Source organism: Aulonocara sp. 'chitande type north' Nkhata Bay, linkage group LG15 (genome assembly GCF_057382095.1).
Source record: "Aulonocara sp. 'chitande type north' Nkhata Bay isolate Kocher_YH1m ecotype deep benthic linkage group LG15, A_spYH_male_GT1.1, whole genome shotgun sequence".
NCBI classification, from domain to species: Eukaryota; Metazoa; Chordata; class Actinopteri; order Cichliformes; family Cichlidae; genus Aulonocara; species Aulonocara sp. 'chitande type north' Nkhata Bay.
In genome coordinates, this window is record NC_141358.1 from 28,674,126 (window position 1) to 28,687,879 (window position 13,754).

Below are 13,754 nucleotides of genomic sequence, written 5' to 3' on the forward strand. Positions count from 1 at the left end.
AGTCTTCTATCAAAAGTTACAGTGATTTATATGAAGTTGTACAAAAATGCTTTCTTTCGCCAAGACAATGCGTTTCTCACTGTTACATGCATTTGAATGGGAAACTCGCCTGAAACAAAGTATAGGTTTTCATTATGTGAATAATTTTAAAATCTTAGCTCAAACGGCTGCAAAACCTGTTTGCCCAGCACGGGGATATTGAGTTCTATAAGATAAAGCCATAAACATGTGTTTCTGAGTCTTCTATCAAAAGTTACAGCGATTTATATGAAGTTGTTCAAAAACGCTTTATTTCGCCAAGACAATGCGTTTCTCACTGTTACATGCATTTGAATGGGAAACTCGCCTGAAACAAAGTATAGGTTTTCATTATGTGAATAATTTTAAAATCTTAGCTCAAACGGCTGCAAAACCTGTTTGCCCAGCACGGGGATATAGAGTTCTATAAGATAAAGCCATAAACATGTGTTTCTGAGTCTTCTATCAAAAGTTACAGCGATTTATATGAAGTTGTTCAAAAACGCTTTATTTCGCCAAGACAATGCGTTTCTCACTGTTACATGCATTTGAATGGGAAACTCGCCTGAAACAAAGTATAGGTTTTCATTATGTGAATAATTTTAAAATCTTAGCTCAAACGGCTGCAAAACCTGTTTGCCCAGCACGGGGATATTGAGTTCTATAAGATAAAGCCATAAACATGTGTTTCTGAGTCTTCTATCAAAAGTTACAGTGATTTATATGAAGTTGTACAAAAATGCTTTCTTTCGCCAAGACAATGCGTTTCTCACTGTTACATGCATTTGAATGGGAAACTCGCCTGAAACAAAGTATAGGTTTTCATTATGTGAATAATTTTAAAATCTTAGCTCAAACGGCTGCAAAACCTGTTTGCCCAGCACGGGGATATTGAGTTCTATAAGATAAAGCCATAAACATGTGTTTCTGAGTCTTCTATCAAAAGTTACAGCGATTTATATGAAGTTGTTCAAAAACGCTTTATTTCGCCAAGACAATGCGTTTCTCACTGTTACATGCATTTGAATGGGAAACTCGCCTGAAACAAAGTATAGGTTTTCATTATGTGAATAATTTTAAAATCTTAGCTCAAACGGCTGCAAAACCTGTTTGCCCAGCACGGGGATATTGAGTTCTATAAGATAAAGCCATAAACATGTGTTTCTGAGTCTTCTATCAAAAGTTACAGCGATTTATATGAAGTTGTACGAAAATGCTTTCTTTCGCCAAGACAATGCGTTTCTCACTGTTACATGCATTTGAATGGGAAACTCGCCTGAAACAAAGTATAGGTTTTCATTATGTGAATAATTTTAAAATCTTAGCTCAAACGGCTGCAAAACCTGTTTGCCCAGCACGGGGATATTGAGTTCTATAAGATAAAGCCATAAACATGTGTTTCTGAGTCTTCTATCAAAAGTTACAGCGATTTATATGAAGTTGTACAAAAATGCTTTCTTTCGCCAAGACAATGCGTTTCTCACTGTTACATGCATTTGAATGGGAAACTCGCCTGAAACAAAGTATAGGTTTTCATTATGTGAATAATTTTAAAATCTTAGCTCAAACGGCTGCAAAACCTGTTTGCCCAGCACGGGGATATTGAGTTCTATAAGATAAAGCCATAAACATGTGTTTCTGAGTCTTCTATCAAAAGTTACAGTGATTTATATGAAGTTGTACAAAAATGCTTTCTTTCGCCAAGACAATGCGTTTCTCACTGTTACATGCATTTGAATGGGAAACTCGCCTGAAACAAAGTATAGGTTTTCATTATGTGAATAATTTTAAAATCTTAGCTCAAACGGCTGCAAAACCTGTTTGCCCAGCACGGGGATATTGAGTTCTATAAGATAAAGCCATAAACATGTGTTTCTGAGTCTTCTATCAAAAGTTACAGCGATTTATATGAAGTTGTTCAAAAACGCTTTATTTCGCCAAGACAATGCGTTTCTCACTGTTACATGCATTTGAATGGGAAACTCGCCTGAAACAAAGTATAGGTTTTCATTATGTGAATAATTTTAAAATCTTAGCTCAAACGGCTGCAAAACCTGTTTGCCCAGCACGGGGATATTGAGTTCTATAAGATAAAGCCATAAACATGTGTTTCTGAGTCTTCTATCAAAAGTTACAGTGATTTATATGAAGTTGTACAAAAATGCTTTCTTTCGCCAAGACAATGCGTTTCTCACTGTTACATGCATTTGAATGGGAAACTCGCCTGAAACAAAGTATAGGTTTTCATTATGTGAATAATTTTAAAATCTTAGCTCAAACGGCTGCAAAACCTGTTTGCCCAGCACGGGGATATTGAGTTCTATAAGATAAAGCCATAAACATGTGTTTCTGAGTCTTCTATCAAAAGTTACAGCGATTTATATGAAGTTGTTCAAAAACGCTTTATTTCGCCAAGACAATGCGTTTCTCACTGTTACATGCATTTGAATGGGAAACTCGCCTGAAACAAAGTATAGGTTTTCATTATGTGAATAATTTTAAAATCTTAGCTCAAACGGCTGCAAAACCTGTTTGCCCAGCACGGGGATATTGAGTTCTATAAGATAAAGCCATAAACATGTGTTTCTGAGTCTTCTATCAAAAGTTACAGTGATTTATATGAAGTTGTACAAAAATGCTTTCTTTCGCCAAGACAATGCGTTTCTCACTGTTACATGCATTTGAATGGGAAACTCGCCTGAAACAAAGTATAGGTTTTCATTATGTGAATAATTTTAAAATCTTAGCTCAAACGGCTGCAAAACCTGTTTGCCCAGCACGGGGATATTGAGTTCTATAAGATAAAGCCATAAACATGTGTTTCTGAGTCTTCTATCAAAAGTTACAGCGATTTATATGAAGTTGTACAAAAATGCTTTCTTTCGCCAAGACAATGCGTTTCTCACTGTTACATGCATTTGAATGGGAAACTCGCCTGAAACAAAGTATAGGTTTTCATTATGTGAATAATTTTAAAATCTTAGCTCAAACGGCTGCAAAACCTGTTTGCCCAGCACGGGGATATTGAGTTCTATAAGATAAAGCCATAAACATGTGTTTCTGAGTCTTCTATCAAAAGTTACAGCGATTTATATGAAGTTGTTCAAAAACGCTTTATTTCGCCAAGACAATGCGTTTCTCACTGTTACATGCATTTGAATGGGAAACTCGCCTGAAACAAAGTATAGGTTTTCATTATGTGAATAATTTTAAAATCTTAGCTCAAACGGCTGCAAAACCTGTTTGCCCAGCACGGGGATATTGAGTTCTATAAGATAAAGCCATAAACATGTGTTTCTGAGTCTTCTATCAAAAGTTACAGTGATTTATATGAAGTTGTACAAAAATGCTTTCTTTCGCCAAGACAATGCGTTTCTCACTGTTACATGCATTTGAATGGGAAACTCGCCTGAAACAAAGTATAGGTTTTCATTATGTGAATAATTTTAAAATCTTAGCTCAAACGGCTGCAAAACCTGTTTGCCCAGCACGGGGATATTGAGTTCTATAAGATAAAGCCATAAACATGTGTTTCTGAGTCTTCTATCAAAAGTTACAGCGATTTATATGAAGTTGTACAAAAATGCTTTCTTTCGCCAAGACAATGCGTTTCTCACTGTTACATGCATTTGAATGGGAAACTCGCCTGAAACAAAGTATAGGTTTTCATTATGTGAATAATTTTAAAATCTTAGCTCAAACGGCTGCAAAACCTGTTTGCCCAGCACGGGGATATTGAGTTCTATAAGATAAAGCCATAAACATGTGTTTCTGAGTCTTCTATCAAAAGTTACAGCGATTTATATGAAGTTGTACGAAAATGCTTTCTTTCGCCAAGACAATGCGTTTCTCACTGTTACATGCATTTGAATGGGAAACTCGCCTGAAACAAAGTATAGGTTTTCATTATGTGAATAATTTTAAAATCTTAGCTCAAACGGCTGCAAAACCTGTTTGCCCAGCACGGGGATATTGAGTTCTATAAGATAAAGCCATAAACATGTGTTTCTGAGTCTTCTATCAAAAGTTACAGCGATTTATATGAAGTTGTTCAAAAACGCTTTATTTCGCCAAGACAATGCGTTTCTCACTGTTACATGCATTTGAATGGGAAACTCGCCTGAAACAAAGTATAGGTTTTCATTATGTGAATAATTTTAAAATCTTAGCTCAAACGGCTGCAAAACCTGTTTGCCCAGCACGGGGATATTGAGTTCTATAAGATAAAGCCATAAACATGTGTTTCTGAGTCTTCTATCAAAAGTTACAGCGATTTATATGAAGTTGTACAAAAATGCTTTCTTTCGCCAAGACAATGCGTTTCTCACTGTTACATGCATTTGAATGGGAAACTCGCCTGAAACAAAGTATAGGTTTTCATTATGTGAATAATTTTAAAATCTTAGCTCAAACGGCTGCAAAACCTGTTTGCCCAGCACGGGGATATTGAGTTCTATAAGATAAAGCCATAAACATGTGTTTCTGAGTCTTCTATCAAAAGTTACAGCGATTTATATGAAGTTGTTCAAAAACGCTTTATTTCGCCAAGACAATGCGTTTCTCACTGTTACATGCATTTGAATGGGAAACTCGCCTGAAACAAAGTATAGGTTTTCATTATGTGAATAATTTTAAAATCTTAGCTCAAACGGCTGCAAAACCTGTTTGCCCAGCACGGGGATATTGAGTTCTATAAGATAAAGCCATAAACATGTGTTTCTGAGTCTTCTATCAAAAGTTACAGTGATTTATATGAAGTTGTACAAAAATGCTTTCTTTCGCCAAGACAATGCGTTTCTCACTGTTACATGCATTTGAATGGGAAACTCGCCTGAAACAAAGTATAGGTTTTCATTATGTGAATAATTTTAAAATCTTAGCTCAAACGGCTGCAAAACCTGTTTGCCCAGCACGGGGATATTGAGTTCTATAAGATAAAGCCATAAACATGTGTTTCTGAGTCTTCTATCAAAAGTTACAGCGATTTATATGAAGTTGTTCAAAAACGCTTTATTTCGCCAAGACAATGCGTTTCTCACTGTTACATGCATTTGAATGGGAAACTCGCCTGAAACAAAGTATAGGTTTTCATTATGTGAATAATTTTAAAATCTTAGCTCAAACGGCTGCAAAACCTGTTTGCCCAGCACGGGGATATTGAGTTCTATAAGATAAAGCCATAAACATGTGTTTCTGAGTCTTCTATCAAAAGTTACAGTGATTTATATGAAGTTGTACAAAAATGCTTTCTTTCGCCAAGACAATGCGTTTCTCACTGTTACATGCATTTGAATGGGAAACTCGCCTGAAACAAAGTATAGGTTTTCATTATGTGAATAATTTTAAAATCTTAGCTCAAACGGCTGCAAAACCTGTTTGCCCAGCACGGGGATATTGAGTTCTATAAGATAAAGCCATAAACATGTGTTTCTGAGTCTTCTATCAAAAGTTACAGCGATTTATATGAAGTTGTACAAAAATGCTTTCTTTCGCCAAGACAATGCGTTTCTCACTGTTACATGCATTTGAATGGGAAACTCGCCTGAAACAAAGTATAGGTTTTCATTATGTGAATAATTTTAAAATCTTAGCTCAAACGGCTGCAAAACCTGTTTGCCCAGCACGGGGATATTGAGTTCTATAAGATAAAGCCATAAACATGTGTTTCTGAGTCTTCTATCAAAAGTTACAGCGATTTATATGAAGTTGTTCAAAAACGCTTTATTTCGCCAAGACAATGCGTTTCTCACTGTTACATGCATTTGAATGGGAAACTCGCCTGAAACAAAGTATAGGTTTTCATTATGTGAATAATTTTAAAATCTTAGCTCAAACGGCTGCAAAACCTGTTTGCCCAGCACGGGGATATTGAGTTCTATAAGATAAAGCCATAAACATGTGTTTCTGAGTCTTCTATCAAAAGTTACAGTGATTTATATGAAGTTGTACAAAAATGCTTTCTTTCGCCAAGACAATGCGTTTCTCACTGTTACATGCATTTGAATGGGAAACTCGCCTGAAACAAAGTATAGGTTTTCATTATGTGAATAATTTTAAAATCTTAGCTCAAACGGCTGCAAAACCTGTTTGCCCAGCACGGGGATATTGAGTTCTATAAGATAAAGCCATAAACATGTGTTTCTGAGTCTTCTATCAAAAGTTACAGCGATTTATATGAAGTTGTACAAAAATGCTTTCTTTCGCCAAGACAATGCGTTTCTCACTGTTACATGCATTTGAATGGGAAACTCGCCTGAAACAAAGTATAGGTTTTCATTATGTGAATAATTTTAAAATCTTAGCTCAAACGGCTGCAAAACCTGTTTGCCCAGCACGGGGATATTGAGTTCTATAAGATAAAGCCATAAACATGTGTTTCTGAGTCTTCTATCAAAAGTTACAGCGATTTATATGAAGTTGTACGAAAATGCTTTCTTTCGCCAAGACAATGCGTTTCTCACTGTTACATGCATTTGAATGGGAAACTCGCCTGAAACAAAGTATAGGTTTTCATTATGTGAATAATTTTAAAATCTTAGCTCAAACGGCTGCAAAACCTGTTTGCCCAGCACGGGGATATTGAGTTCTATAAGATAAAGCCATAAACATGTGTTTCTGAGTCTTCTATCAAAAGTTACAGCGATTTATATGAAGTTGTACAAAAATGCTTTCTTTCGCCAAGACAATGCGTTTCTCACTGTTACATGCATTTGAATGGGAAACTCGCCTGAAACAAAGTATAGGTTTTCATTATGTGAATAATTTTAAAATCTTAGCTCAAACGGCTGCAAAACCTGTTTGCCCAGCACGGGGATATTGAGTTCTATAAGATAAAGCCATAAACATGTGTTTCTGAGTCTTCTATCAAAAGTTACAGTGATTTATATGAAGTTGTACAAAAATGCTTTCTTTCGCCAAGACAATGCGTTTCTCACTGTTACATGCATTTGAATGGGAAACTCGCCTGAAACAAAGTATAGGTTTTCATTATGTGAATAATTTTAAAATCTTAGCTCAAACGGCTGCAAAACCTGTTTGCCCAGCACGGGGATATTGAGTTCTATAAGATAAAGCCATAAACATGTGTTTCTGAGTCTTCTATCAAAAGTTACAGCGATTTATATGAAGTTGTTCAAAAACGCTTTATTTCGCCAAGACAATGCGTTTCTCACTGTTACATGCATTTGAATGGGAAACTCGCCTGAAACAAAGTATAGGTTTTCATTATGTGAATAATTTTAAAATCTTAGCTCAAACGGCTGCAAAACCTGTTTGCCCAGCACGGGGATATTGAGTTCTATAAGATAAAGCCATAAACATGTGTTTCTGAGTCTTCTATCAAAAGTTACAGCGATTTATATGAAGTTGTACAAAAATGCTTTCTTTCGCCAAGACAATGCGTTTCTCACTGTTACATGCATTTGAATGGGAAACTCGCCTGAAACAAAGTATAGGTTTTCATTATGTGAATAATTTTAAAATCTTAGCTCAAACGGCTGCAAAACCTGTTTGCCCAGCACGGGGATATTGAGTTCTATAAGATAAAGCCATAAACATGTGTTTCTGAGTCTTCTATCAAAAGTTACAGCGATTTATATGAAGTTGTTCAAAAACGCTTTATTTCGCCAAGACAATGCGTTTCTCACTGTTACATGCATTTGAATGGGAAACTCGCCTGAAACAAAGTATAGGTTTTCATTATGTGAATAATTTTAAAATCTTAGCTCAAACGGCTGCAAAACCTGTTTGCCCAGCACGGGGATATTGAGTTCTATAAGATAAAGCCATAAACATGTGTTTCTGAGTCTTCTATCAAAAGTTACAGTGATTTATATGAAGTTGTACAAAAATGCTTTCTTTCGCCAAGACAATGCGTTTCTCACTGTTACATGCATTTGAATGGGAAACTCGCCTGAAACAAAGTATAGGTTTTCATTATGTGAATAATTTTAAAATCTTAGCTCAAACGGCTGCAAAACCTGTTTGCCCAGCACGGGGATATTGAGTTCTATAAGATAAAGCCATAAACATGTGTTTCTGAGTCTTCTATCAAAAGTTACAGCGATTTATATGAAGTTGTACAAAAATGCTTTCTTTCGCCAAGACAATGCGTTTCTCACTGTTACATGCATTTGAATGGGAAACTCGCCTGAAACAAAGTATAGGTTTTCATTATGTGAATAATTTTAAAATCTTAGCTCAAACGGCTGCAAAACCTGTTTGCCCAGCACGGGGATATTGAGTTCTATAAGATAAAGCCATAAACATGTGTTTCTGAGTCTTCTATCAAAAGTTACAGCGATTTATATGAAGTTGTTCAAAAACGCTTTATTTCGCCAAGACAATGCGTTTCTCACTGTTACATGCATTTGAATGGGAAACTCGCCTGAAACAAAGTATAGGTTTTCATTATGTGAATAATTTTAAAATCTTAGCTCAAACGGCTGCAAAGCCTGTTTGCCCAGCACGGGGATATTGAGTTCTATAAGATAAAGCCATAAACATGTGTTTCTGAGTCTTCTATCAAAAGTTACAGCGATTTATATGAAGTTGTACGAAAATGCTTTCTTTCGCCAAGACAATGCGTTTCTCACTGTTACATGCATTTGAATGGGAAACTCGCCTGAAACAAAGTATAGGTTTTCATTATGTGAATAATTTTAAAATCTTAGCTCAAACGGCTGCAAAACCTGTTTGCCCAGCACGGGGATATTGAGTTCTATAAGATAAAGCCATAAACATGTGTTTCTGAGTCTTCTATCAAAAGTTACAGCGATTTATATGAAGTTGTTCAAAAACGCTTTATTTCGCCAAGACAATGCGTTTCTCACTGTTACATGCATTTGAATGGGAAACTCGCCTGAAACAAAGTATAGGTTTTCATTATGTGAATAATTTTAAAATCTTAGCTCAAACGGCTGCAAAACCTGTTTGCCCAGCACGGGGATATTGAGTTCTATAAGATAAAGCCATAAACATGTGTTTCTGAGTCTTCTATCAAAAGTTACAGCGATTTATATGAAGTTGTTCAAAAACGCTTTATTTCGCCAAGACAATGCGTTTCTCACTGTTACATGCATTTGAATGGGAAACTCGCCTGAAACAAAGTATAGGTTTTCATTATGTGAATAATTTTAAAATCTTAGCTCAAACGGCTGCAAAACCTGTTTGCCCAGCACGGGGATATTGAGTTCTATAAGATAAAGCCATAAACATGTGTTTCTGAGTCTTCTATCAAAAGTTACAGTGATTTATATGAAGTTGTACAAAAATGCTTTCTTTCGCCAAGACAATGCGTTTCTCACTGTTACATGCATTTGAATGGGAAACTCGCCTGAAACAAAGTATAGGTTTTCATTATGTGAATAATTTTAAAATCTTAGCTCAAACGGCTGCAAAACCTGTTTGCCCAGCACGGGGATATTGAGTTCTATAAGATAAAGCCATAAACATGTGTTTCTGAGTCTTCTATCAAAAGTTACAGCGATTTATATGAAGTTGTTCAAAAACGCTTTATTTCGCCAAGACAATGCGTTTCTCACTGTTACATGCATTTGAATGGGAAACTCGCCTGAAACAAAGTATAGGTTTTCATTATGTGAATAATTTTAAAATCTTAGCTCAAACGGCTGCAAAACCTGTTTGCCCAGCACGGGGATATTGAGTTCTATAAGATAAAGCCATAAACATGTGTTTCTGAGTCTTCTATCAAAAGTTACAGCGATTTATATGAAGTTGTACAAAAATGCTTTCTTTCGCCAAGACAATGCGTTTCTCACTGTTACATGCATTTGAATGGGAAACTCGCCTGAAACAAAGTATAGGTTTTCATTATGTGAATAATTTTAAAATCTTAGCTCAAACGGCTGCAAAACCTGTTTGCCCAGCACGGGGATATTGAGTTCTATAAGATAAAGCCATAAACATGTGTTTCTGAGTCTTCTATCAAAAGTTACAGCGATTTATATGAAGTTGTACGAAAATGCTTTCTTTCGCCAAGACAATGCGTTTCTCACTGTTACATGCATTTGAATGGGAAACTCGCCTGAAACAAAGTATAGGTTTTCATTATGTGAATAATTTTAAAATCTTAGCTCAAACGGCTGCAAAACCTGTTTGCCCAGCACGGGGATATTGAGTTCTATAAGATAAAGCCATAAACATGTGTTTCTGAGTCTTCTATCAAAAGTTACAGCGATTTATATGAAGTTGTACAAAAATGCTTTCTTTCGCCAAGACAATGCGTTTCTCACTGTTACATGCATTTGAATGGGAAACTCGCCTGAAACAAAGTATAGGTTTTCATTATGTGAATAATTTTAAAATCTTAGCTCAAACGGCTGCAAAACCTGTTTGCCCAGCACGGGGATATTGAGTTCTATAAGATAAAGCCATAAACATGTGTTTCTGAGTCTTCTATCAAAAGTTACAGCGATTTATATGAAGTTGTACAAAAATGCTTTCTTTCGCCAAGACAATGCGTTTCTCACTGTTACATGCATTTGAATGGGAAACTCGCCTGAAACAAAGTATAGGTTTTCATTATGTGAATAATTTTAAAATCTTAGCTCAAACGGCTGCAAAACCTGTTTGCCCAGCACGGGGATATTGAGTTCTATAAGATAAAGCCATAAACATGTGTTTCTGAGTCTTCTATCAAAAGTTACAGCGATTTATATGAAGTTGTACAAAAATGCTTTCTTTCGCCAAGACAATGCGTTTCTCACTGTTACATGCATTTGAATGGGAAACTCGCCTGAAACAAAGTATAGGTTTTCATTATGTGAATAATTTTAAAATCTTAGCTCAAACGGCTGCAAAACCTGTTTGCCCAGCACGGGGATATTGAGTTCTATAAGATAAAGCCATAAACATGTGTTTCTGAGTCTTCTATCAAAAGTTACAGCGATTTATATGAAGTTGTTCAAAAATGCTTTATTTCGCCAAGACAATGCGTTTCTCACTGTTACATGCATTTGAATGGGAAACTCGCCTGAAACAAAGTATAGGTTTTCATTATGTGAATAATTTTAAAATCTTAGCTCAAACGGCTGCAAAACCTGTTTGCTCAGCACGGGGATATAGAGTTCTATAAGATAAAGCCATAAACATGTGTTTCTGAGTCTTCTATCAAAAGTTACAGCGATTTATATGAAGTTGTACAAAAATGCTTTCTTTCGCCATGACAATGCGTTTCTCACTGTTACATGCATTTGAATGGGAAACTCGCCTGAAACAAAGTATAGGTTTTCATTATGTGAATAATTTTAAAATCTTAGCTCAAACGGCTGCAAAACCTGTTTGCCCAGCACGGGGATATTGAGTTCTATAAGATAAAGCCATAAACATGTTTGTCTGAGTCTTCTATCAAAAGTTACAGCGATTTATATGAAGTTGTTCAAAAATGCTTTATTTCGCCAAGACAATGCGTTTCTCACTGTTACATGCATTTGAATGGGGAACTCGCCTGAAACAAAGTATAGGTTTTCATTATGTGAATAATTTTAAAATCTTAGCTCAAACGGCTGCAAAACCTGTTTGCCCAGCACGGGGATATTGAGTTCTATAAGATAAAGCCATAAACATGTTTGTCTGAGTCTTCTATCAAAAGTTACAGCGATTTATATGAAGTTGTTCAAAAACGCTTTATTTCGCCAAGACAATGCGTTTCTCACTGTTACATGCATTTGAATGGGAAACTCGCCTGAAACAAAGTATAGGTTTTCATTATGTGAATAATTTTAAAATCTTAGCTCAAACGGCTGCAAAACCTGTTTGCCCAGCACCGGGATATTGAGTTCTATAAGATAAAGCCATAAACATGTGTTTCTGAGTCTTCTATCAAAAGTTACAGCGATTTATATGAAGTTGTACGAAAACGCTTTCTTTCGCCAAGACAATGCGTTTCTCACTGTTACATGCATTTGAATGGGAAACTCGCCTGAAACAAAGTATAGGTTTTCATTATGTGAATAATTTTAAAATCTTAGCTCAAACGGCTGCAAAACCTGTTTGCCCAGCACGGGGATATTGAGTTCTATAAGATAAAGCCATAAACATGTGTTTCTGAGTCTTCTATCAAAAGTTACAGCGATTTATATGAAGTTGTACAAAAATGCTTTATTTCGCCAAGACAATGCGTTTCTCACTGTTACATGCATTTGAATGGGGAACTCGCCTGAAACAAAGTATAGGTTTTCATTATGTGAATAATTTTAAAATCTTAGCTCAAACGGCTGCAAAACCTGTTTGCCCAGCACGGGGATATTGAGTTCTATAAGATAAAGCCATAAACATGTGTTTCTGAGTCTTCTATCAAAAGTTACAGTGATTTATATGAAGTTGTACAAAAATGCTTTCTTTCGCCAAGACAATGCGTTTCTCACTGTTACATGCATTTGAATGGGAAACTCGCCTGAAACAAAGTATAGGTTTTCATTATGTGAATAATTTTAAAATCTTAGCTCAAACAGCTGCAAAACCTGTTTGCCCAGCACGGGGATATTGAGTTCTATAAGATAAAGCCATAAACATGTGTTTCTGAGTCTTCTATCAAAAGTTACAGTGATTTATATGAAGTTGTACAAAAATGCTTTCTTTCGCCAAGACAATGCGTTTCTCACTGTTACATGCATTTGAATGGGAAACTCGCCTGAAACAAAGTATAGGTTTTCATTATGTGAATAATTTTAAAATCTTAGCTCAAACAGCTGCAAAACCTGTTTGCCCAGCACGGGGATATTGAGTTCTATAAGATAAAGCCATAAACATGTGTTTCTGAGTCTTCTATCAAAAGTTACAGCGATTTATATGAAGTTGTTCAAAAACGATTTATTTCGCCAAGACAATGCGTTTCTCACTGTTACATGCATTTGAATGGGAAACTCGCCTGAAACAAAGTATAGGTTTTCATTATGTGAATAATTTTAAAATCTTAGCTCAAACGGCTGCAAAACCTGTTTGCCCAGCACCGGGATATTGAGTTCTATAAGATAAAGCCATAAACATGTGTTTCTGAGTCTTCTATCAAAAGTTACAGCGATTTATATGAAGTTGTACGAAAACGCTTTCTTTCGCCAAGACAATGCGTTTCTCACTGTTACATGCATTTGAATGGGAAACTCGCCTGAAACAAAGTATAGGTTTTCATTATGTGAATAATTTTAAAATCTTAGCTCAAACGGCTGCAAAACCTGTTTGCCCAGCACGGGGATATTGAGTTCTATAAGATAAAGCCATAAACATGTGTTTCTGAGTCTTCTATCAAAAGTTACAGCGATTTATATGAAGTTGTACAAAAATGCTTTATTTCGCCAAGACAATGCGTTTCTCACTGTTACATGCATTTGAATGGGGAACTCGCCTGAAACAAAGTATAGGTTTTCATTATGTGAATAATTTTAAAATCTTAGCTCAAACGGCTGCAAAACCTGTTTGCCCAGCACGGGGATATTGAGTTCTATAAGATAAAGCCATAAACATGTGTTTCTGAGTCTTCTATCAAAAGTTACAGTGATTTATATGAAGTTGTACAAAAATGCTTTCTTTCGCCAAGACAATGCGTTTCTCACTGTTACATGCATTTGAATGGGAAACTCGCCTGAAACAAAGTATAGGTTTTCATTATGTGAATAATTTTAAAATCTTAGCTCAAACAGCTGCAAAACCTGTTTGCCCAGCACGGGGATATTGAGTTCTATAAGATAAAGCCATAAACATGTGTTTCTGAGTCTTCT